Below are 26828 nucleotides of genomic sequence, written 5' to 3' on the forward strand. Positions count from 1 at the left end.
TATGGGGATGGAATTGCTTAGCAGGGATAACAGATTTAAAGTTCTTACCAACGAATGTGAAGGGCTTGCACATTGTAGCTTTTACAATGAGCTCGCGGTGCATGCATGGCCACCAGCAATGCGTGGCCATACACATCATACCCCATGAGCCCGAATGGCTGGAGTGAATGTCATCAATCAATGCCTCTCGGAGGACATTTAGTATAGCGACTTTTTCATCTATACAAACAGCCAGAGCGTACATGTAAATCTCTCCAATAGGAATGAATATGCGGGTTTAGAGCTTTAAGACGGCTTTCGTTATTCATTAATATGCAATCCCGTACCTCTTTTAACATCGCTTATTAACGACGCAATGAGATACTTATTAAAAATCTTGGACAAAATGTAGTCGGACGTTGGCACTTGTGGGCTGGGCGTAAGAGGGGTACTGACGTTAGAAGAAGGAACCGGAGATGTCGGGGTTGTTATTTATGGGGAACTTGCGGTGCGGGTATGGCTTGGCGAATTGGAGCACTGACTTGCGGGGCGATTTGTATTTTGACTTGAATTTTGCTGCTGATTTGCTGTGAGGGAAGCTTCATTAAAACGAACGCGAGTGATGCGCTTCTGAGAATGCATATTGTTATTTTTCTTGCTGATATAGTGTATTTCGGAGAAGAATTTAGATGGCAATCAATTTTTTGATTTAGAAATAAACCACTGGTTTGTAGGATGATTTAACGCAAAAAGCACCAATTTCATTTGTGAGTGGTGACTTTTAAAGATATTTGTGGAATGTCTCCTAATTGGCGGGATTTTAGATTGAGTAATATGAGTCTCGCGCGACGCGAGAGCTAATTCATTCCGATTTTTGAATAATTGTTTAAACCTTTTTGCATTTCGCCTAGCGTGAGAGGTGTTAAGTGGTAATTGTGACGCGTGAACTACATATTTTAAAATGTTTAAATTACAATCAGTATTTGAGGCTAGCTTTCACGGAGCGGGGGAATTGTAATAATCATGCTTGTGTACTCGTGCTGCATGTGTGTCAATTGAATTTATCGCCTTATTTTTGGCCTCAAATTTAGGTGTCGTTTCCGATGCGGGATTGTGTGCTTTTAATAAGTGATGTAAATGAAGTGCAGGTTTTGTATTATTCAATTCTAGTGAATTACTAGACGCAGAATTGAACTTTAATTTAGCTACAATGACTTACTCGTCCATACGCAGAGCCTTTTTAGCTTTTTGATACGGGTGTCTAGAAATGTAGTCAACTAGACGTACTTTTGCACCTGGTAGGTGTTCAATATCAAATTGAAATGGGAGTAAACAACCAAGCCAGCGAGTTAGTCTACTATTGTTTGATTTATTGATCTATTTTCTTTCAAGATAGACAGAAGAGCTCGATGTTCTGTAACAACTGTAAAATATTTTCAGTAAAGGTAATTTTTAAAAAATTCAATAGACCAAACTACTCCGGGTAGTTCAAGTTCATTTACGCTATAGCGCTCTTTGCAAGCATTTAAAAAACGAGACGTAAATGCCATTGGCTTTCATCCATCAACTGTCAAGTGTTCAAGTGTCGCTCCAAGACCGGAATGTGACGCATCACATTTAACGCGTGTTTCGAGTTGCGGGTTATAATGACTATTTTCTGTTGCGTTGGCGATGCGATTGCTTATTTCATTAAAACATTTATCGTGTTTCTCCGTCCAGTTAAACTTTGATGTTTTTTCAGTAAAGCGCGGAGGGGATGACTAATTTGAGCGAGGATTGGAATAAGTTTACTAATGTAGTGAATCCGCCCCAGAAAAAAAACGGAGTTTCTTTAGAGTTTTCGGAGCTTCGAGAGCTAATATCGCAGATGTTTTACTCTCGAGGGGCGAGATACCCGATTGGGAAATATGATATCCTAGCCAATCGATTCCTAACTTTCCGAAATGACATTTTGGGAGGTTTATTTTAAGATTTTCATCATCTAGTCGCAGTTCATGACATATCATTTACTATCTTCCAGAGACCCCTTGCTTACGATCAAGATGTCGTCTAAGAAACAATAGGTATTCTTTAGTCCAATTAAGGTATAATCCATTGCTTTTTGAAATTATGCTGGCATATCTGTTAGCTCGTAAAATACTGTTTGAAATCTGTAAGTACTGGTCATATCACCGCTAATTATGTTAAAATTACAATGATTTGCCAAGTTTATAACCAAATTTAAATGGCTGTAAGCGTACTTCAAATCTAGCGTTAAAAAATATGTTGTGTTTTGCGACGCGGGAATACAAATTTGCTGAGAAATGGATTCGATGAGCGTGCCAATATTCGGCATTTGATATTTGTTCTTGTGAATGGCTTTGTTTAACTATTTTGAATAGAGTGCAAGCTTGATCGTTTGATCTTTCTTTACGGTGACCACTATAGGTGATTTGAATTTTTTATCAGAGCAACCTGAAAAATTCATTATATGTTTTTCGTCTAACAATTTCTTAAGTTCGTTATAGATTTTATCTTGTAGGTTAATTGGAATAGGTCTACATTTTTGATGGCTAGGTTGACAGTTTTAGTGAAAGCCACATGGTTTTGTGATGTTCCAATGCGAGATATCAGTTCTGGAAAAGTTTTTGCAATTTGTTTCTTTAATTCTGGCGAAGAATAAATGCTGTTGACGCGACTACATTTATGAGATATAGATTGAGTCACTGCTAATCCAAGTTGATCAAACAAATCACGGCCAATTAGAGATTTTAATCCATCAGCTACAACAGTGAATGTTGCTGAATCACAGGTCCATCCGTTGCTTGTGATTGGGGATTATATCTTCCCTTCGACCAGGATTGTTTCATTCGAGAAAATCCGAAGTTGTGGTGAAGCCTTTCGCTGATCCAGAAAGCGCAAGGACTACATAGTACCATTTGCGATGCGAGTGATCGATTAAGAATACTACTTAGCATGCGCTACCGGAGTCCACGAGTAGAGTAGTATTAATATTACCGATCTTGATGGGCATGTTGAGGGGTTCAACTTTCTCTACTGTATTCTCGATCACCGCGACCGTATTATCCTCCCCGCTCCAAATCGTAGAGCTTATCTGGTTGTAGAAAATTCACTGAATCCTCGGGATGCGGTTCTTCTTCCATAATGTTTACCGTCTTTTTCTTAGTGTTTTGTGGTTTTGCGTTTTCTTGTTTTCCGCAAACATTTGCAAAACGATTTAAAATTCCACAGTCGTTCCAAGTTTTTCCTTTTGCGATTCATTTATCGCGATGATTCCGAAGCCAAATTCCCCCACAGTTTGAATAATCGAGTGTGGAGCGGATGTTTTGTCTTGGAAAATTATTCGGGTTTTGCCATTTCGGGGCTCGAGAGCTATTAGGCAATTGAACTGCTTTGACACTAGCCAGGATGACAATCTTGTTGTGTTGTTGGATTTGATGTTGATTTCGCATTCCAAGTTCCATGACAATTGCTAGCTCTAATGCTTGACGCGGTTCAACTGTCTGTTTGAGAAGTTCCTTTTGAAATTCAGGGTCTACCAAGTTAGTGATGAAGACATCGCGTATCAAAGTTTCTCTTTATTTTCGAAATCGCAGTTTTCTGCCAACTCTTTTATCTTACCGTAGAAATATTCTACTGTTTCTCCCCTAAGTTGTTTCGTAATTAGGAAAACATGACAATCAAAAGCTATGTTGCGAGGACGGTTGAATATCTCTTGCACGATCTTCCTGAATTCTGCATTAGAAAGAGTATCGATAAAGATGTGCGGGTTTTTGCAGTTGAGAATGCGACGTCCTTCAACTCCGATGCTGAGATAGAGTAGAGACACAGTTTTGCGATCCGCAAGTGGCCAAGGTTTGTCACCACACATTATGCCGACTTCAATCAACCGTTGGAGTTTGTTTTGCCAATTGATCTTCTGTTGCGCATTGCGAGCATTCCTTTCTCTCTCCGATTTTGCAGAGGAGCCAATTATAGTTTCCTCGCATATTGGTTCGAGAGGAAGGTCTACCATCTAGGGTTTGGGTCCAAGTAACGTATCGAGATTGATGTTCTCTTTTGCCAATAGTGCCAATTTATATTGCACTCTCCATTTCTCCCAGCGAAGAGGAGGGTCGGGTGCAGATTTGTCTCAGAAAACATCTATTCCGAGATGTTTACGCTTAGCTGTTGACTGAGTCATGTCGTACTCAATTTGAATTGAGTAGTTACTCGCGATGCGGGTGTGCTTACTATTGCTTAAATTGAGATTCGCGGAGCAAACTCCTGACTTGAGTTTTTTGTGCTTACTCGCGGAACAGGTTTAAAAAAAGAATTGTTCAACTAGTATTGAATTGCGAAACTTGAAGAATAAATTGAAGTACTTATAAGCAAATCTAGAATGTGTGATCAGACATGTCTGATCACGAAAAGGGAAACCATGAAAGGAAATGGTGAAATGGTCATAAAACAAGAATTGAACAAAGTATGAACTAAATGCTGAAGGGCAAAAAAATTGAACTAAATTAAGAGCATCGTATAAAAATGTTTTGCATCAAATAAATAGCAAAGCATGATATCCTTGGGTATCACATCCCTAATTGAAGACTGATTGCAAAAATCTCGAGGATTATTTCTGACTCTCATTTGAAATGAGACAGATAAGTAAGAAAAACTTATAAATTGTGTTACCTACTTTTGAAGCTTTTAATGTTCGGAAACTCTTCCTTATTGTTCCGACCCCACTTGTGGTTTACTCAAATGGTTTTTTTTGTTCAGTCAGTTTTGGCCGATCGATTTATTCATCGCAGAGAAATGTGAGTGGTATCGTTAAAATTCTGGTCCAGTGTAGAATTCAAAATTGAAAAAAAATTTTCGGATTTTCATTTTTTTGAGGACTTATCGAGGATTGAAGTTTTGTGCAAACACGGGAAAATTAAGATAGATTCTATAAAAATAGTATTACAAACTTAAATTTCTTGCCAAAAAATGAACCCATTTCGTGTTCCCATTAGGCTAAAGGCGATAAAAAAAGCTAAGTTCTGGCCTCATATGGAGCTTCAAAGTAAAAAAAAATGCGAATTCTATTTGAGAGCTCTTTTTTATGAAACTTTTCTAATTTTTTTGCTTTCTTAAGTCACCTAGAGACAAGTCACTTTTCATATTGAAGTTCCGCTAATCAAAAACTTTTTTAAAATGAAATGAAGCCCAATGAACAAAATAAATTATTTTCAAGGAATTGTTTATGTTTTTTTAAAAATCGCCTCTGAGTTTTCGTAATTCAAAACGAAGTTTTGATTTTCTTTTTGAGGTCTTACTAATTTTTTGGAGTCCTATGGCATGGACTCTTGACTAAGAGTACAATATGTGCCGTAATGAGATTTACGTGAGCATATCTAGTTCTTTGAGTGGACAGCTAAGGGCTGTTAAGACTTTAAAAACAATTTTTCGAAAATTTTTTCGAACATTAATCCATCATAAAACAATTATCGCGAGCTGTTATTCAGTCTCTGAGATGACAGCACCCTCTTCCGTCCTACTGTAATCAAGTTTGATCTAGTTGGCGGTTTTGTCTTCTAACTTTTAGTAATATGACTTCAATGACACAAGAGTTCGAAAACATTCAAAAAATTTTTAGGATATTTCCGTATTGTTGGTTACTTTTGAAATCTTATCAAATTATCCTAAAATTGACAGCTCCTATTGGCTTCAGGAAGATTTTCAGTGGATCAAAGATAATTTTTTCAGAAAAAAGTTTATGGTTTCAAATGGTTTCGACCTTTTCTTCACGAACTTCTCAACTGAATTTTTGATTTTTGCCTGATATTGTTGTTGTTTTCATAGTCATAAGACTTGTTGTGATGTATTATTGATCACAAATTCAACAAAAAACATCCCCATAATACTATTGAAGCATATTGGAGCGTATTTGTTGACTTCCGTTAAAATTTATTGAATTTATTGGCTCTTAAGAACTTAAAAATAATTTTTCAAAAAAATTTTTTTGAACATTAACCAATCTTAAAACTTTTGCGAACTATTAGTCAGTCTCCGTTTTGACAGAGCCCACTTGCTTTCTGCTGAAACTAAAATAAATTTAGTTGGCGGTTTTATCTTCTAACTATTGATTATATGACTTCAGTAACACAAGAATTCAAAATTTTGAAAAATGGATATTTTCGTTTTATTGGTTACTTTTGAACTCTTAGCTCATTATCCAATTATTATACACTTTATTCAAATATCATTCTAATCCCATTGGCTTGGAAAAAAGATTAATTGGATCACAGAAAAATTTTCAGAGGAAAACAAATGCTTTAATTGGCTTCGACAATTTCTTCTCGTGTTTCAACTGAATTTTGTCTTTTGCCTGTTTTTGTTATTGTTTTTCACAGTCAAAACACTAACTGTGATGTCTCACAGATTATCTATGCATGACAAAAATTCTTTTCTTCCCATCTGGTTATATCTGAGCGCAATTATTGACCTCCGTTAAAAGCTTTTGAGTTAAATGTCTGTTAATGCTTTAAAAAATAAATTTTTTGTGAATTTTAACCGCACCTAGACTTTTAGTCAGTCTTAGTGCTTACAGGATCTCTTTTGGTTTCTAATGGAGCCAAAATTAACCTGGTTAGTGGTTTTATCTTCTACCTATTAGTTTTTAAACTCCAATGCAACTAGTTTTCATATTTTCAAGTTTTCGGGTACTTTTTCTTTTTCCGGATCCTTTTGAAATCTTATCACATTATCCTAATACTGATAGTTCCATTGTTTTAGGGAAGAAGTTCAACGGATCATATATAAAATTGTCAGAGAAGAACTGAAGATTTAAATCGCTTCGACACTTTCTTCTGGCACTTTTCTGGTACATTTTTTGGAGTCCTATGGCATGGACTCTTGACTAAGAGTACAATATGTGCCGTAATGAGATTTACGTGAGCACATCTAGTTCTTTGAGTGGACAGCTAAGGGCTGTTAAGACTTTAAAAACAATTTTTCGAAAATTTTTTTCGAACATTAATCCATCAAAAAACAATTATCGCGAGCTGTTATTCAGTCTCTGAGATGACAGCACCCTCTTCCGTCCTACTGTAATCAAGTTTGATCTAGTTGGCGGTTTTGTCTTCTAACTTTTAGTAATATGACTTCAATGACACAAGAGTTCGAAAACATTCAAAAAATTTTTAGGATATTTCCGTATTATTGGTTACTTTTGAAATCTTATCAAATTATCCTAAAATTGACAGCTCCTATTGGCTTCAGAAAGATTTTCAGTGGATCAAAGATAATTTTTTCAGAAAAAAAGTTTATGGTTTCAAATGGCTTCGACCTTTTCTTCTCGAACTTCTCAACTGAATTTTTGATTTTTGCCTGATATTGTTGTTGTTTTCAAAGTCATAAGACTTGTTGTGATGTATTATTGATCACAAATTCAACAAAAAACATCCCCATAATCCTATTGAAGCATATTGGAGCGTATTTGTTGACTTCCGTTAAAATTTATTGAATTTATTGGCTCTTAAGAACTTAAAAATAATTTTTCAAAATTTTTTTTTGAACATTAACCAATCTTAAAACTTTTGCGAACTATTAGTCAGTCTCCGTTTTGACAGAGCCCACTTGCTTTCTGCTGAAACTAAAATAAATTTAGTTGGCGGTTTTATCTTCTAACTATTGATTATATGACTTCAGTAACACAAGAATTCAAAATTTTGAAAAATGGATATTTTGGTTTTATTGGTTACTTTTGAACTCTTAGCTCATTATCCAATTATTATACACTTTATTCAAATATCATTCTAATCCCATTGGCTTGGAAAAAAGATTAATTGGATCACAGAAAAATTTTCAGAGGAAAACAAATGCTTTAATTGGCTTCGACAATTTCTTCTCGTGTTTCAACTGAATTTTGTCTTTTGCCTGTTTTTGTTATTGTTTTTCACAGTCAAAACACTAACTGTGATGTCTCACAGATTATCTATGCATGACAAAAATTCTTTTCTTCCCATCTGGTTATATCTGAGCGCAATTATTGACCTCCGTTAAAAGCTTTTGAGTTAAATGTCTGTTAATGCTTTAAAAAATAAATTTTTTTGTGAATTTTAACCGCACCTAGACTTTTAGTCAGTCTTAGTGCTTACAGGATCTCTTTTGGTTTCTAATGGAGCCAAAATTAACCTGGTTAGTGGTTTTATCTTCTACCTATTAGTTTTTAAACTCCAATGCCACTAGTTTTCATATTTTCAAGTTTTCGGGTACTTTTTCTTTTTTCGGATCCTTTTGAAATCTTATCACATTATCCTAATACTGATAGTTCCATTGTTTTAGGGAAGAAGTTCAACGGATCATATATAAAATTGTCAGAGAAGAACTTAAGATTTAAATCGCTTCGACACTTTCTTCTGGCACTTTTCTGGTACATTTTTTGGAGTCCTATGGCATGGACTCTTGACTAAGAGTACAATATGTGCCGTAATGAGATTTACGTGAGCATATCTAGTTCTTTGAGTGGACAGCTAAGGGCTGTTAAGACTTTAAAAACAATTTTTCGAAAATTTTTTCGAACATTAATCCATCATAAAACAATTATCGCGAGCTGTTATTCAGTCTCTGAGATGACAGCACCCTCTTCCGTCCTACTGTAATCAAGTTTGATCTAGTTGGCGGTTTTGTCTTCTAACTTTTAGTAATATGACTTCAATGACACAAGAGTTCGAAAACATTCAAAAAATTTTTAGGATATTTCCGTATCATTGGTTACTTTTGAAATCTTATCAAATTATCCTAAAATTGACAGCTCCTATTGGCTTCAGGAAGATTTTCAGTGGATCAAAGATAATTTTTTTAGAAGAAAGTTTATGGCTTCAAATGGCTTCGACCTTTTCTTCTCGAACTTCTCAACTGAATTTTTGATTTTTGCCTGATATTGTTGTTGTTTTCAAAGTCATAAGACTTGTTGTGATGTATTATTGATCACAAATTCAACAAAAAACATCCCCATAATCCTATTGAAGCATATTGGAGCGTATTTGTTGACTTCCGTTAAAATTTATCGAATTTATTGGCTCTTAAGAACTTAAAAATACTTTTTCAAAAATTTTTTTTTGAACATTAACCAATTTTAAAACTTTTGCGAACTATTAGTCAGTCTCCGTTTTGACAAAGCCCACTTGCTTTCTGCTGAAACTAAAATAAATTTAGTTGGCGGTTTTATCTTCTAACTATTGATTATATGACTTCAGTAACACAAGAATTCAAAATTTTGAAAAATGGATATTTTCGTTTTATTGGTTACTTTTGAACTCTTAGCTCATTATCCAATTATTATACACTTTATTCAAATATCATTCTAATCCCATTGGCTTGGAAAAAAGATTAATTGGATCACAGAAAAATTTTCAGAGGAAAACAAATGCTTTAATTGGCTTCGACAATTTCTTCTCGTGTTTCAACTGAATTTTGTCTTTTGCCTGTTTTTGTTATTGTTTTTCACAGTGAAAACACTAACTGTGATGTCTCACAGATTATCTATGCATGACAAAAATTCTTTTCTTCCCATCTGGTTATATCTGAGCGCAATTATTGACCTCCGTTAAAAGCTTTTGAGTTAAATGTCTGTTAATGCTTTAAAAAAATAAATTTTTTTGTGAATTTTAACCGCACCTAGACTTTTAGTCAGTCTTAGTGCTTACAGGATCTCTTTTGGTTTCTAATGGAGCCAAAATTAACCTGGTTAGTGGTTTTATCTTCTACCTATTAGTTTTTAAACTTCAATGCCACTAGTTTTCATATTTTCAAGTTTTCGGGTACTTTTTCTTTTTTCGGATCCATTTGAAATCTTATCACATTATCCTAATACTGATAGTTCCATTGTTTTAGGGAAGAAGTTCAACGGATCATATATAAAAATGTCATAGAAGAACTTAAGATTTAAATCGCTTCGACACTTTCTTCTGGCACTTTTCTACTGAATTTTTGGTTGTTGCCTCTCTCTGTTGTTGTTTTCATAGTCAATAACTTGTTCTAAGGTCTTATTGATGACAAACAATTTGCAAACAAATTTATTGTGCAATCAAGCTATAATTTTGATATTGACCAAATAGGAATAGCCAACAAACTTGTTGTCCCATGGAGGCAAAGTTTAGCGTATTTAGTGCATTCCGTTGAAAGCCAAAGAATTTAATGGCGTTGATACTACGATTTTTCTCAAAAATTTCGTGGTTCTAAATGTAATTGTCCATATTTGATTTTTTAAAACTATATAGATAAAAAAGAAAAATACCATCGCTTTTAAAAAATTAATTGAACATTGAAAAGTTTTTAGTGAAAAGTTCATTTTTTAATGCCTTGTACACTTTTCTCGCTCAATTTTTTTTTCTTGAAATTGCTGTTTTTGTATTTTAGGTAGCCATAAATTGCGATACAAGTCTCTTAGGCTTGTATTTGAGAATTGAAGTAATAACGTTACGCGAATCAGTTAGTCAGTTTATAGCCTTTAGTCTTAAAGTTTCTGATATACATTTTCAAACGTTTTTCAAGGTTTTCAGATTTTGTTCTTTTCGTCAAATTGTAACTTGTTTTCATCAATGAGAGGTCACATCCATATTCTTGTATTCAAAAAAATAACATATCTACTGAAATTATTTGTCACCGATGCTTTGTTTGTTGTACAGTATGCGTTTTTAAACGTTTTTTGAGTTGTCATTTTTTGCGCTTCTTTTTCTCTTCTTTCAGAACAATCCCGTAGTAACAGATCACAACGGTTTACAAATCCCAAATATACTTATTTAATCTCTCAGTATAATTCCTGCAGCTGAATTAGTAGAAATAAGAATAGAGTTAAATATACAATATTCAGATAATAGCTAATGATTTTAATGGTTGCAATAGTTTGTTTTCGCAAATCGTTTCTAAGTTTTTAGGTTTTTCTTTAGTTCGTTTCGAAGGCTTAAACTACCAACCAAAGACAAAGCCTTTTGGTTTTGTAGTAACTTTTTAGCTATTTATCAAGGATTATTTAGTTAAAAGTTAATGAATTTACGACTTTTAAAATTTCTTGGTTTAAAAATTGTTGATTAATTTTTGAATTTCGTCTCATTGATCGTTCTCTTTGTTGACTTGTAACATAGTCTCATTAAGAGAACTTTCCGTCCGCTGTATAGTTAGGGGAAACTAAATTTGAGTAGTTAAGATTTTATATGACTGCACTTTGACGTCGTTACTATGTGCTTTTAAATTTAGATATTCAGTTTTTGCCGTGAAGTTTTTGTTTTTGCTATTTTTTTGGTTCTTTTTTTTGTCTCGTAGTCTCTTTAAGGTCAGATCTCATTGGCGCTGTAATAAGGCATGGCATTATGTTATTTAATTAGTAGATAGGTTGTGTAACGATTGTTTTAAACTCAAACATCTATGTTTGTTATTTCTTCATTCGGCTGACAATTAAGTCAAAAATGTGGTCGCACATTAACGATCCGCCTTGTTTGGTGTCTAGAGTTCTGCTGCAAATCATCTCTCTTGCTTTTATTCCATTTTGACAGCCAATCTCAAACCTTGGGATCAATCTTTTCCATCAAGATATTAAATTTTGTGATCATTCATCCCCTCTTTCTTCTGTGCTCCATGGAAGGAAGATCCATGTATCTTCATCTTTGCTCCTGTTAAAGAGAGTCCCGATTAGTAGTACAAACATTGTTGTCCTCCTTTGCACTTTTTTAGTTGAGCTGGTACTTTCCCAGAGCCATGGGTTCCAAACCATGGCTGCGTATTCAAGATGAGTTTAAACCTAAGCTGTAGAGACGTTAACATATTTTATAGACAGCTTCCTGAATGCACAATAATTGACCGTCAAAAGACAGAAAAAAATTCGTCGTTCAATTTCAACGAACTTCTTCTTTACTACTTCGTTAGTTTAACCAAATATTTTTACCGTTAATTTAAGTTTTTCGTTGAATCAAGTCAACAAATGACTTTGCAAGCTGCAAAAGTATGTTGATAAATTAACAAAGAAGTAAAGACGGACTTTGTTGAAATTTTACGGCGTATTTTTTGTTTGTATATTATGAAGGTCAATTTTTGACAATTCAGAAAGCCGACTCCAAAAAATCTTAACGTCTTTACAGTTTAGGTAATCTTCATTATGCAGCCATGGTTTGGATCATTTCAAAAAAATAGGAAAGAATTTTTCCTACTGGATAGCCCAACAGTGAAATTTCTTTTGAAGCATTGGACGTATTTCGATTCCGCAAATTGTCTCAGCAATGTTTCTTTTCATGAATAGACACAACACTGAGATAATTTGTGGAGCCGAAAAAAGCCTAATGCTCCAGATGAAATTTCATTGTTGGGCTATCCACTCGGAAAATTTCTTTCCAACTTTTGTTGTTGAGAAATTCATAACTGCGTAAGTATCCGTGCAAGTGATTGCTATGGCACTGCTCCTCTTGAAATCAATCATTTTTCCTCTAATTATTTTAGGTGTTCCGTATACTTTAATTGACTCTGTAACCCGTAGTACAGAACACAGAGCAAATACAACGCACGAAATGCTCGGTTTGTTCGATTTTCCACGTAATAAATTGTTGGTATATTCAGCTCGAAATGTCTGCTTTCAAATGTAACAAATTGTTGGTATGTTTGGTCTAGCATGCAAGAAAGCTTCGGTATGTTCAATTTAGTTTCTTTCGGTATGTTCGGTTTATAGTTTTAAGAAACAAGAAAAAGAATAAGAAAAAAGTCCTGAAGCGAAAAAGAATCCCTTTTAATTTGACAAACTGAATAGCTTATTTACAAAAGCACGTAATTTTTATAGGCCAAAAAATGAAAAAAAAATTGCAGCTAATTTATACTATGGTGAATCTGAAAAACAATGAAAATGCCATCATTTTTTCCTATTCGAGGATTTCTAAAAACATCAATTTAATATAAATTGTCTCTATCAGAAGAGAACAGACTTTGTTGACTTTAGTGAAAGGCTGAAAAATGGTTGCATGGATTGTTTTGGAAAGCATTTTGGCCATTATTAAAAAAATAGTTATACTGCTTAAAGAAACAATGGTTCAAACAGCTTCATGGACCCAAAAACACCGTGAATAGTACAATTTTCAGATAAAAACAACACTCATTACAAAACAACTATAGCACTCAAAAGTAACAAATGAAAACATCAAATTTTTCAAAATTTCAATAAGTTTTGCTCAGGCGAGTTTTCATAATTAACTGAAACAAACGAGCAAGTAGAGGTCATTGCCAACAAAAAACGACTAGAACCGTTAAATTTGGTCAAGTTCTGTAAGAGATATTAGCAGAAAATTGAAGTGTACCCCGTTTTATTAGCCATAAGTGAAGCCCATAATCTCGGAAAGTGACGTAAATTGACAAGAAACATTGTTGTTAGCGTGTTTTTTGGAGTTTATAGTCCACCTGGGTGTTCCTGGTCATTGCAAATTACTGCAGCGTTTAAGAAAAAAATGCCCACCTCGACCTTATGGTAGTGACGTTTGAATCAATTTAACAACAACTATAAAACTCAGAAAATTGTGAAAATCATGAAAAAAGAAAAAAAATATTGAATTAGCTGCACCCATTGGTGCAGTTGTTTTCAATGACTTGGGGGTTGTCTTTATATATTAAATTGCACTAGAAAAAGTTTGATTATTTGCGCAAAAACACTACTCAGGCAACTAAATTTGAGAAAAAAAATATTCCTATCAACAACAAAAAACCTCCAACAATCAGCACTTAAAGTTAACACAATGCGCATTTAATCAGACTTATCAGGGCAGTATTTCAGAGAGAAAACCAAAACAATGATACAGGTCGCCTTCGTTAAATGATCAAACTCATGAAGTCTGGCGTATTAGGAGGTGCTTTGCATAAATCAGCTGTAATTATTTTTCATAGTCCTTTCTTAGGTCTGTGTTACGTAGTAAAGGAACGAATTTCATCCAATCAGAATCGAGTATTTCTAAACTTTAAAATGAGATTTAAATACGTTCTAATATACGTAGAAAGTTCCGAAAAAGTTCATTTAACCTAATTTTAAGTAAATATAACCACTATATGTATCGATTAAGCTGGTTTTCGGCTTAATATTTTTAGGTTATCTAGACAATTGTCGATTGAATACGAACTGATTTTGACGTCAATGACATCAGACGAAAAAACCTGTTAAAAGAGCATCAAAAAGTCTTGCCGTCTAAGTTCCACTTGTGGCTTTGTACGTGATAATGCTTATACGTTGCTTTATTCTAATAACACGTTGTTATATGACGAGAAAAGAATTGAATTGAATCTTCCGAACTTCTGTTATTTTCCGACAGAGTTAACATTGATACCGCGACCCATTTCGGACCCATTTCCGGGGCTATGCTGACATTCCGAAGATGCTGCTGTCCAACGATAATCAAGGCAAATACAAGGCGAGATGGAACGATGACAGCCTTAGAATGAAGTGTGACAGCAACAATCAGACAAACCTACTCTGGATTTCAAATAATGTGACTGGGATTCTGCAGGTGACTGTGGGAACTTCCTGACAATGACATCAAAAGGAAAAACGTGCTTTACCAAGTTTCCGACAGAACCGAAGCAGGACGTTTGCATTTGCGCACAAAACATGGAACTGGTCTCTTGGTGTCTACGCTATTGGGGAAGGAGGCTTAATACATCACTGCCTAAAGAAACAGAGGTAAAAAAAAACTGGCTAAAAGACTCAGCCAAAACTAATTTTCTTTGTCTCTATCTATCTGCATTTTCAATCCATTGTGCTATGATTTGTATATTCTTAAGATTCATTAAACGGCAAGTTTAGCCCCCTCACTTCGATTATTGTGGATTTTAAGATTCATTAGACGGCAAGTTTAACCCCCTCACTTTGGTTGTTGTCATTAGGGAAGTCCTTTAATCATTGAGTTTAGACAAACAGTCACCATTAGGAACCACAAATTTGATTAAAAAAAAATCGAAAATATTGGGTAGATTTACCCTAAATCTTAAAAAATTGATAATGTGGGTTCCTATATCAAAAAATAACCTCTGAAATAGAGAAGTTGGAGAGAACATTGCTGTAAATTGTTCAATTTTAAAAATTTTTGGTCAATTTTGATGCAATTCTAAAAAACATTAGAAATTCAATACCGAATATTGATAAACCGTATTTTTGAGTTTAAAACCATCCAGTTAACTAAATTACCGTTCCGTAATCAAAAAATTTGCAAAAAATTGACCAAAACTTGCAAAAATTGGACAAATGCATAAATTTTTGACAAATTTGTCAAAAAAAATCAATCTTCCAACAAGAATGTTCGTTAGTTGAGTGAATTCAATATACAGAAAAAGTTGTGAAAATTTTCACAACCTCCGGCCTACAGAAAAAATTTATCGACGTCCTCTATTTTTTTTTCGTCGCTGGGTTTTTGTGCCGTTTCGTCCGCGTCCTTTTCGTCCTTTATCTTTTCAATTCTCCGTGTTCCGTTTTTTTTTCAAGAACGTCGCTCTCCCACGTTTTCGCTTTTCGTTTTCTTCTGCTACTTTTCCGGATATCGATGTAGTATGTCATATATGATGAAGTATGTTGTTGTTTTGCTGTAGTATGTTGAGTATGCTAGTATGCTGGTTTGTTGTTTAGGTCTTATAGCTTTCCAGGGTGTGACTTAAGTTTATTCTCGAGTTACGGCTGGATTCCTCTTTGACTTTTCGACTTTACTAATTTACTAGCCCTCCTGTTGTAGTATTTTAATTTTACTGCTCTATGTTTGTGTGTACCTGTATGATTGCTAGTTGGTTTGGTCTTGTTGCCTTCTAGGGTGTGACTTAAGTTTATTCTCGAGTTACGGCTGGATTTTTCTTGACTTTCCAACTGTCTTTATCTACAAATATACTATACTTGTAGTTTATTCAATTTTGATGTAGTTTATTTAATACCGCTAGTATGCTGATTGTTTGTTGTGGTTTGGGTTTTGGTAGGATGTGACTTAAGTTTATTCTGGAGTTACGGCTAGTAATTTTCTCGGCCTTTTCATCGTTTTAGTGTACTACTGCATTGTCGTAAAATAGTTTGTCGTTAAATTTGTCGTTATAGACCCATTATGAACTATATTAGATTGTCTTGCAGTAGCTTCTCTCCTTCTTCCTAGGGTGTGACTTAAGTTTGTTCTGGAGTTACGGCTAGGTTGTTTGCTTGAGTTTTTGCTGTGGTCTGCTAGCATATTTCTTTCCAACCTCATTTCCCGCCCGTTCTTTTCCACCGTCCCGTTTCGTTGCGTTGCGCGTTTTTCACCCGCTTTTCCGCACGTCCCGTTTCCGTTCCGTCGCGCACTGCTCGCTCGACTTCTCGTCTGTTCCGTTCCCGTTGCGTCGCGCGTTGCTCGTCCGACTTCCCGTCCGTCACGTTTCCGTTTCGTCGCGCGTTCCTCGCTCGACTTCCCGTGCGTCCTTTGTCTCCCTCTGCGTTGAGCGCATAGCGTTCAGCGCTCCACTTCTGTTTTTGTCGGGCACTGGGTGCTCGACGACATTTTCTGCTTTTTGGGCGGTTTGTTTTACAGACTGTCTACAGTGTGCTGTGTTTGGTGTCTTTTGCGTTGGGTTTTATTTGCGTGGGTTTGATTTGTTTGGAGTGTGCTTATAAAAGATAACCGTGTGCAGTGGTAGTTTTGCTGGTATTTGGAAAAATTAACATCGTGATGTCTAATAGTCTTGATCAAAAATTCAGAAAGTTGTACGCTGCCAGGTCAAAGCGTGAAGCTGAATTGCATGCTATACATGAAGATATCCTTCATTGTTTAAATAATCAAAGCAGGCGAGTGAAAGTTGAACGCCTAGTAACAAAGTGCAACGAAGCATTTATGACTGTTGTAGACAAAAATGAGGACCTGATTGCATTTGCTTAAAAAACAGAGGATCCAAGTGCACTTGTTCCTTCATTAGAGTCTTACTTGGAAGCAATGACAACTAAGAATGACAAGATACTCACATCAGCACGAAACTACATCAACTCTGCTGATGATGAAATTAGCGAGTTCCAGGAACCAAGGGCTTCCATTCGTTCTAGACTTCCCTCAATTATGACCTCGTCAAAAACATCTAGTCAGCGTAAACATGATTACGTTATTGCCAAAATGAAGCGCGAAGAAATTGAAAAACAGAATGAGGCACCCATTCGCCTTGCTAAACAGGAAAAGCAAATGGAATTAGATGAACTGGAGGAAAGCAACAGGAAACGGTTGGCAGAGGCAACTCTGCAAGAATTTGAATTCCTGGACGCCGTTTCTAAAGGTAGCCAATCTGAAACAACTGCAAGTGCTAGGAGCTCAATGAGAAGTGAAAAGGCTGTCCAAGACTGGATCAACACCTCACTTGCTTTAAGTTTTCACAATGACGAGAAAACTAGTGAACCACAGGTTATAATTGACCCTCCAGAATATCCTAGCCACAACAACGGCAAGACAGTGGAAGATCAGAACACTGAAATTTCAAGGCATTCCATTCCAAAAAATTGTCGAGGCAATTACATTTTAAGCAATGAGACCTTGCAGCAACTCGACCCCTATTATACTCCACCTGAAAAGTTTTTGGCTGCTGCTAACACACAGGCGTTGTACCAGGCGCACCTAAGGGCGCAAATGAATCAAACAGGCCAGCAAGGCACGGCGCTCCCAAGCATAACCAACCAAGGAACCGCGGATAGTCAGCCGCCTTCTGTACACGCCCCAAAGGCTTCTTCACCACCCATTCAACAGCCCATTCCACCACAGACGTTCGCACCACAAGAAAATCAAAATAATGCATCCGAGTTTTTTCCACACGCAGAATCCAGGGGACTTGAAACATCAAGTGTGCCGAAGAATAATTTGGCCCAGCAAATATGCTCCCGACAACAAATTAATTGTGTCCCCCGAGCACCAAACGCCACTCTTCCTCCTTTCCCGACAACAAATCATCCAGCCCCCGCAATAAACGTTCCCTTGCACACAAACGCCTCACCAAGTCCAAACACTCAACAGCACAACTCCGAACCCGCTCATCCCATTGACCTTCCTATTCCGAACCCAGTCTTCACACCTAACCTCACTGCTCCCATCTCACACGCCCCTTTGACTAATCAGCCTCTCGTCAACAATATTTTTCAGAATAATAATAACCGAGTACACAAAGTCGTACGTTCCGTTGCCCCTCTTTTCCCAAATATGCCTAATATCCCTCTCGGCCAAAACTTTGTGCCAAACATGAGCCATTGGCGTTTTCCACAGCACAGACCGTCATTAGTCAACCAAGACGCTACCACCGTAAATAATGTTGCTCCAAATATACAGGCACACATCGCACCATCAGTTACTAATTTTCCACAACAAATATATTCGAATTCACCCCTTTTGATTGATATGCAATCACCATCCGGCACACATCAGGAAAACCCGATTGCAACTACAAGTAATATTGTACCTGGTCTGGCCACTCCGGTTTTTCAGCCAACATACTCCTATGTTGGGCCCACTCCGTTGAGTTGGAGCGGTCCGCAGGTGTCTGCACCTGCCCCTCCGATACCAGACAATGCGTCATTGATTAGGGAATTGGCTGATGCAATAACCAACAAGAAAAATGACCCCTTGCCAGAATGGAAACTTGCTCAGTATAATGGCGATCCATTACAATGGCACGAGTGGTATGGTCAATTCAAAAGCGCGATTGACTCGCAGTCGCTCACTGATGACGTTAAATTGACGTACCTTAAAACACTCGTCACCGGTAAAACAAAGATTGCAATCGCCGAGTTTGCTTACTGTGGTTTAATGTACAAGGATGCACTAAGGACTTTGGAACGTAAATTTGGCCAGCCACAGGCAGTCGTAAGTGCACACTTGGATAAACTAAGCAGTTTTCCACCTCTTAAAATGCACAATAGTGATAACATCATAAACTATTCTGCTGCAATATCCAGTCTCGTTGGGGTTTTCAAGTCGTTATCGTATGATGCTGATTTGGAGAGCGCTTCCCTACTTAACCAAGCGGTACAGAAGTTACCACCAAACATGAAAGAGTCATGGTCACTCTTTACGGTTAAGAAGCACTGGGTTAAACCTACCCTCTTTGACTTTAACGATTGGCTTAAAGAAAAAGCTGAGGCCAATGATCTTATGAAACAAAGCGCAACCAAGGCAAGGCCTGAAGATAACAGCCCTTCAGTAACAAAGATCAAAACAGCCTCAAAAGTGTTTGCATCAAACTCACAACAAAGGGACACAAAGAAGCAAATTCCATCTTCTTCCACAAACACTTACTCTCGGTGCATTGTATGCAAAGGTAACCACCGGCTATGGGAGTGTCGAGTTTTCAAGGAAAAGACTCCAACCCAGAGAGCTAAGTTGGTGGCGGATAATAAACTTTGCTTTTCGTGCTTACGAGACAAACACACATTCCGCCAGTGCCCTCAACCAAGAAAGTGCCAAGCAGAGAGGTGCAATAGTTCGCATAACTCACTATTGCATGGAGCAGATAGGGTTTATCCAACAAAACAGTCAACAAATCCCATTACTATCCAGTCTTCTGGCAACACAGGTCAAAGTAAAGAAACTACTGGTCAACAGCCGTCTAATAAGACCACCACAATGTCATCTGTTACCGATGTTAAGGGGCTCCTTCAGGTGACGGAATTGCAGTTGGTCAATTCGTCCAGTTTAGATAACAAGGCTTTAGTTTTGTGTGATACCGCCTGCAGTAACTCTTGGGTGGCCGGTAGTCTCGCAGATAGACTCGGTTTGCACGGTAAAGCACTAAAGCTAACTGTCAAGGGTATTAATACCGAAGAGGTAGTTGACACTAGGATTGTTGAAGTTACTGTGAAACCAAGAGAACATCAGGATTTCGAACCATTTACCATCAACCCTTTCGTTAAAGAGAGTCTGAACGTCGGCTCAGATATAATTAATGTACAGGCCCTGCAAGAGACTTACCCACACTTAGCAGTCCTTGATCCCGTGACATATTCCTATAAAGACATTGAGATGATACTCGGACAAGATGTCTACCATGCCATCCGCCCGTTAGAATACTTCTCTGCCGATGAGAAGCGTTCACCCGTTGCCGTACGCTTACCCATAGGTTGGGTCTTAAGCGGTCCGTTACCATCAAGTTCTTGTTTAACCTCAACGTGCTTTAAAGTGAATATCGAACAAGACAATGAGTTAGCAAGTCAAGTAAAGTCATGGTACGACATTGAATCATTCGGGGCAAACAAGCAGGTCAACTCAAGATCTGCAGCAGACGCAAGGGCTCACGAAATCCTTGAGAGTACCACCATACACAATGGCCTGAGATACGATGTCGGAATGCTATGGGCAGCAGATAACACCAAGATCCCAAATAATTATTTCTCCTCCCTTGTGCAATTAAAATCTCTCGAAAAACGATTGGCCAAGGATGAAGACCTCAGAGAGAAGTATACTAGTACCATCAAGGAAGACCTAAACAAGGGGTATGTAATTGAGGTTCCGGACGCTCACAAGGTGGAGAGCCGATCCGATAAAGAGTGGTACCTACCCCACCATCCGGTTTTAAACCCGAACAAACCAGGTAAGGTGCGCAGGGTGCTCAATGGAGCAGCAAAATTTCATGGCGCCTAACTGAATAAATCTTTGCTCACTGGCCCTGATCTGCTCCAAAATCTTATTTACGTACTTCTTCGCTTCCGACAACATCCATATGCCGTCTCCGCCGACATCGAGAGAATGTTTCTAAAGGTTGGCGTGTTACCATCAGATCAACCATCACTTCGCTTTCTGTGGCGGGAGGACCCCACAACTAACGTTGTAGTGTATCAATATACGCGCCATATATTCGGGGCTAAAGACTCGCCCACATGCGCCAACTATGCATTACAACGCACTGCGAGAGACAATGCCAAGTTTTACCCCGAAGCTGCAAAAGCCGTCCTTGAAAACTTCTACATGGACGATTATCTTGACTCAGTGGAGTCTCCAGAGAAAGCCATCAATAGATCGAAGGAATTGGTACATCTTCTCCATCTCGGTGGGTTCAAGCTTACAAAGTTCGTAAGCAATGTACCAAATCTGGCCGACCGAATTGATGGTTCCTCTCAATCTACTGAGCCCAAGGTTATTGTTTCATGTCAGGAGGATTCATCGCATGTGCTAGGGTTAAAGTGGGATCACACTAAAGACACTTTAATTGTGAGTCGGGGTACAAGCTGCGCTATCACCAAGTCCCTCACGCAACGCTTGGTCCTAAGTCTTGCCTCGAAAGTTTTTGACCCCATTGGTCTTGTCGCACCGTTTACCGTCGGTGCGCGACTGCTCTTAAAAGACATCTGGCGTGTCACAGGACAACAATGGGATGACGAGCTCCCACAGGATATCGTTCAAAGATTTTTGGTTTGGAGTGCGGACCTACCAAAGCTTGAAAACATCAAAATTCCTCGAAATTATTTTAGCGGACCCTTTGATAATATAGAGTTGCATATGTTCGGTGACAGTTCTCAGGATATTTTTAGTGCCGTTGCATTTCTTCGAGCCCGAGTAACAACTCCTACGGGCAAGATAAAAACAGAGCTTGCGTTTGTTTTGGGGAAAGCGCGCGTGGCGCCAATGAAGGTAATGACTGTCCCAAAACTGGAATTGCAAGCAGCTCTACTTGCCGCTCGGCTGAAGAACGATATTATTCAGGCACTTACTGTAACTGTTAACCAAGTATTCATGTGGACAGACAGCACGACCGTTCTTCAGTGGGTAAACTCTAATGAAAAGCAACCAATCTTTGTTGCAAACCGCGTTTGTGAAATTTTGGAGTATACCAGCGTTGACCAATGGAACCACGTCGCAACTAAGGATAATCCAGCTGACGCTGGCACGCGTGGAATGTCCGCTGAGGTTTTACAACTAAGCAGTTGGGTCAATGGTCCACATTTCTTAACTAACTCAAGGTTCCCTTTCGTGCCGAACAAAGACGTCATTAATAACATCAAACTTGGCGTCAACCAAGCAGTCATCATAGAAGACACTGTTTCTCTCGCTACATCTGTTAAAAAACAGATAACCCCCGTTCCGTCGTTATTCCCATTTGATAAGTTTAGTTCTTATCAAAAGTACTTGCGCATTGCCGCATACGTTCTCCGGCTTTTGCCGAAACATGCCGGCTACCGTAACCCCGATGGTAGCATTACCGACCCTACTGAGCTTGACGAAGCCGAGCGTCATCTACAGTACTTGGTGCAAGGAGAATCTTTTGAAGCCGAAAGAAAAGATCTTCTTGACAATAAATTCGTTAAACGGAGTAGCCGAATTGCTCCACATTCACCGTTTATTAGTCCAAATGGGCTAATCCGTTCCTCGGGCCGCATCAAGCGGTTAATTGAAGTTGGGTTTAACGTAAAGTATCCAATCATTTTAGACGCACGTCATCCGTTTGTAAAACTGTTTCTTGAACACACGCACGTAAAGCATTATCATCAAGGCGTTGAATACCTAAGATCAATTGTGCAGGAACACTATACAGTACTGAAACTAAGATCATCCTTGCGTTCCATCAAAGCACACTGCCTGAGATGCCGAGAACTCCAAGCTGTAACTATGCAACCAATCATGTCTGACTTACCTAAGGAGAGACTTGCTTACCAGTCTCCTCCCTTCACGAACACTGGCGTTGACTATTTTGGGCCATTCTATGTTACTGTCCGCCGTACTACTGAGAAAAGGTGGGGCTTCCTCTTCACCTGTCTCACTACTCGCGCTGTCCATGTCGAGATAGTTACATCCATGGACACCAGTTCTTGTGTTATGGGAGTTGAGCGGTTTGTGTCACGTAGGGGTACACCTGCCATGATTTGGTCGGACAATGGCGCTAACTTTATTGGAGCGGAGAAAGAACTCCGAGAAAGTATTGAAAAGTGGAACGTTGTCAACATTGCAGCTGAACTCGCTCACAAAGGTATAAAGTGGAGGTTCAATCCACCCAGCGCACCACATCAAGGGGGTATCTGGGAGAGGTTGGTACGAAGCTTCAAGCGCGTGTTGTATAATATTCTTGGCACGCGCCGCCTCACGGATGAGGTACTGCTTACTACCTTTTGTCTCGTGGAGAATGCTCTCAATTCGCGTCCTTTAACACCAGTAAGCGCTGATCCGTGCGATTTGAACGCTTTAACGCCCAACCACTTTCTTCTAGGAGAATACTCTACCGGTATTCCGTCTGTTGTCGGCAATAATGAGCTTGACCATCGTAAACGCTACGCCCGTGCGCAGTCGTACGCTAATGCGATCTGGTCCCGTTGGATCAGGGAGTACGTACCGACGCTGAACCGACGCTCTAAGTGGCAGACGCCTGCCGAGCAACACCTTAAGACCGGTGACTTGGTTTGGATAGTTGAGGAAACCAACCCTAGGGGTTACTACCCAACCGCTCGGATTGTGGAACTCCGTTACGGCTCCGATAGCGTCGCGCGCTCCGCCGTTTTACGTACGTCGACCGGTTCACTCGTCCGCCCGCTTGTAAAACTTGTACCAATTTTCCCAACATCTTCTTCCGGGCCGGAGGATGTTACGTAGTAAATGAACGAATTTCATCCAATCAGAATCGAGTATTTCTAAACTTTAAAATAAGATTTAAATACGTTCTAATATACGTAGAAAGTTCCGAAAAAGTTCATTTAACTTAATTTTAAGTAAATATAACAACTATATGTATCGATTAAGCTGGTTTTCGGCTTAATATTTTTAGGTTATCTAGACAATTGTCGATTGAATACGAACTGATTTTGACGTCAATGACATCAGACGAAAAAACCTGTTAAAAGAGCATCAAAAAGTCTTGCCGTCTAAGTTCCACTTGTGGCTTTGTACGTGATAATGCTTATACGTTGCTTTATTCTAATAACACGTTGTTATATGACGAAAAAAGAATTGAATTGAATCTTCCGAACTTCTGTTATTTTCCGACAGAGTTAACAGTCTGCACGAAAGTTTTTTAGTGACGCAATACTTTGTAAAGAAACAAAAAAACTTTTTTGTTGAACACAAAAAAGTTTTCCACTAAGTATATCAATTGTTTTCATAGTAACTGATATCGTGTTGTTTTCGCATCAGTACTTCTTCTTTTGAAATATAAAGTTCGCTGTTGAAGAATAAATACTGTTTATAGAAACTTCTCAGATCTAAGCAATTTCACAAGACACAATTCTAATAAAGAAGAAGGTATACAATTCAGGGAAACTCTGCTCAGAAAATAAAATCTAATAGAACGCCAAATTATTTCCTTTTCACGTATCATTAATTGATCAGAACGAATTCAATTGAAAGAAAAAATTAAACTCGTGAGCAGATGAAAACAATTAAGAATTTTGATCAAGCTCTGCGATTGAAAAATGGAACAGTAATTAGCGATTTAGTGAAACACCAAAAATTGTATTCTAATTATCTCAAATAAACTCCAAAAATTTTGTAACAAATTTTGCAGATAGAGAGGTGAATACCATTAATCTAACGAAAAAAACTTGTAAAAGCTTTCATAAGACTTTTCGTTCAATTACTTTTTCTTGATTGAGGCAAATTTTGAGGAAATTGGTTTAGATAATTTGAATACAACTATTAATCTTCAGCAAAATTTCCAATTGCTCTTTTGTTTTTTTTCCTTCGCAGAGAATGATCAATTTTCCTAAATTTTTTAATCTGTTAAGCCGAGTTTAATTTAATCTTTCAAATGAATTCTTTCTGATGAGCAGACATTTATGCGTAAAACAGAAGAAAGTTGACGTCTTATTGGATTTGGTATTTGGAGTAGAGTATTTTCCTCAACCGTATGCTTTTTTCTTCATGAAGAATGTGCCTTTTAGAAAAGCTTAGATCTGGAAAGTTTTATTCAATCTTTTTAAAATACTTTATGCAAACTTAATATTTCAAAAGAAAAAGTTCTGATTTGAAAAAAACCGATATAATTTGTTGTGATAAAATTTGAAACACTTATTAAAAAACCAATTTTGCTTTCAGCAAACTTTTTTTGTTAGCTGTAAAGTATTGCGTCAATGGAAAATTTCGTGTGGACCTAAGAAAAGAAAAAAAAACAATTACAGATGATATATGCAAAGCATTTTCTGATGCGTCAGACTTTATGTGTTTGAGCAATTAACAAACGCGGCCTGTGTCATTGTTGTTTATTTTCTCTCTGAAATGTGGCGCTAATATGGATGATTAATTGCGCATTCTTTTAAATTTTGGTGCCGATTGTTTGCGGTTGTTTATTTCTTGATATAAAATGGTTGTTGAAAATTTGTTCTACTGATGATCCGGAAATATGTAATTGTTCTTAAACATTAGTTGCTTGAGTAGTAAATCGCGCAACTAATCAGATTTTGCGCCTTGCAACTTAATTTTTTCAAAAAAAACCTCAAGTCTTTGAAGCTAACTACGCCAATGGTGGCAGATATGTCATTTCTTTTTTATAATTTTATAAATTTAATATCCGTTTTCAGTGGTTGTTATTTTCTGGATGTTTAAACCGTCATGAGCTTCATGGCTAGTCGGAAAATTCATCCCACCTCATCATCAAGGCTTGCGTTGATCAGAAAACACTAGGGTGAGAAAAAAAGCGCATGAAAAGTTCAATCACTCTATTCAATTAGAAAATTTTTATTAACATACTAAAACAAAAAGTAAACTTAAATTAAAAGGTCTCCATTATGACAAAATAGAGTTGTCCGACTCCTTGATGTGCGATTATGCAAATTTGTTTTTAAACATTTCTGCTTTTCATTGCTGTTAAAGAGAGAACAAAGATAATAATGCTGCGGTAAACAACTAAAAAGTAAGATAGATAGTAAGATAGTATCAACTAAATAGAAAAGCAGAAAAACTTCAGCTTTGTTTCATTTTGGAGTTTAGCAGAGAGAATTAAAAACTAAACAATGATTTTTGATTCATTCAAGATAATGTTTTGCTAAATTGCTTTTTGGTTCACTTTTTTTGTCCTAGAGGTTGATCACAAATTGTTCTTACATGTTCCAAGCTCTTCTGTTCACTTTCTTCTCTGTTTTAACTTCATATTGCGCGCGTGCTTGAATACTCTATTCAGGCTTATATTGTTCACTAATATGTGTATATACCAATGACTTCGGCATGTACTTCGTCATGATAGGTGAAGTTTACTTTCACTGCGTTCTAAAGTGGACTAGTCACACAGAAATAGGCGAGCCCACTTCGTGCGCAAAAATAGGTAGCGTAATATCTATAAACCCTAAGGCGATAAAGATAGCCCCCAGAGTGTCTGCCTTAGAGGTTTATTTCCCGCAGCAAAATTTCTGTGACGAGATTCCGAAAAGAAAATGATCAAATCTATTAACTTTTTTCACAGGAAAAACAGCTGGACGGATAATTTTTAATTATAACAAAGAAGTTGCAATTAAAAATAATCAACATATATATAGTTTTTGCTCGAAATCCGAATGCATGTTCAAGGATGGTTACCAAGAATGGTTCAAGGTCAATTACAAGACATTAGGTTGATACTCAATGGGTGCTTTCCTGCAAGCAATATCCATCAAATTGAAAATACTTGTTTTAAAAATGTAACTTTACATTTAGAGAATCTAAACTTTTTGTGCTGAACTATGCTCATTTTGAGATCAATAGCACCGCAAATTCTTATCAAAGATTTTTACCTTTTGAATAATTAAAAAGGAAACAAAATAGGTCATGAAATATGGATCAATAAACACATAAAGATCAATCGCAAAATGCATTTAGTCAAACAAAAAGGTGTCTGCCTGAATTTAAGCTATAAGTTCTGCGGTCCTTTGAGCGAAATTTTACGCATTGAATTTATTATTCATTAAATTTGTAATAGTTATCCATAATGAATGATGGTAACAAGCA

The 26828-nt window shown here is 37.2% G+C and overlaps 2 protein-coding genes across 3 annotated transcripts in view; both read right to left on the reverse strand.

Annotated features, from left to right (window-relative positions):
- Positions 1–26828, reverse strand: part of LOC142348577 (catenin beta-like) — a 291880-nt gene that overhangs the window by 77340 nt on the left and 187712 nt on the right. The window lies entirely within an intron of this gene.
- The window catches only part of LOC142348575 (uncharacterized), a 222908-nt gene that overhangs the window by 24546 nt on the left and 171534 nt on the right, over positions 1–26828 (reverse strand). The gene's annotated exons all lie outside the window — the stretch shown is intronic.

The sequence above is a fragment of the Convolutriloba macropyga genome, chromosome 10 (genome assembly GCF_964194025.1).
Source record: "Convolutriloba macropyga chromosome 10, txConMacr16.3, whole genome shotgun sequence".
Classification (NCBI taxonomy): domain Eukaryota; kingdom Metazoa; phylum Xenacoelomorpha; order Acoela; family Convolutidae; genus Convolutriloba; species Convolutriloba macropyga.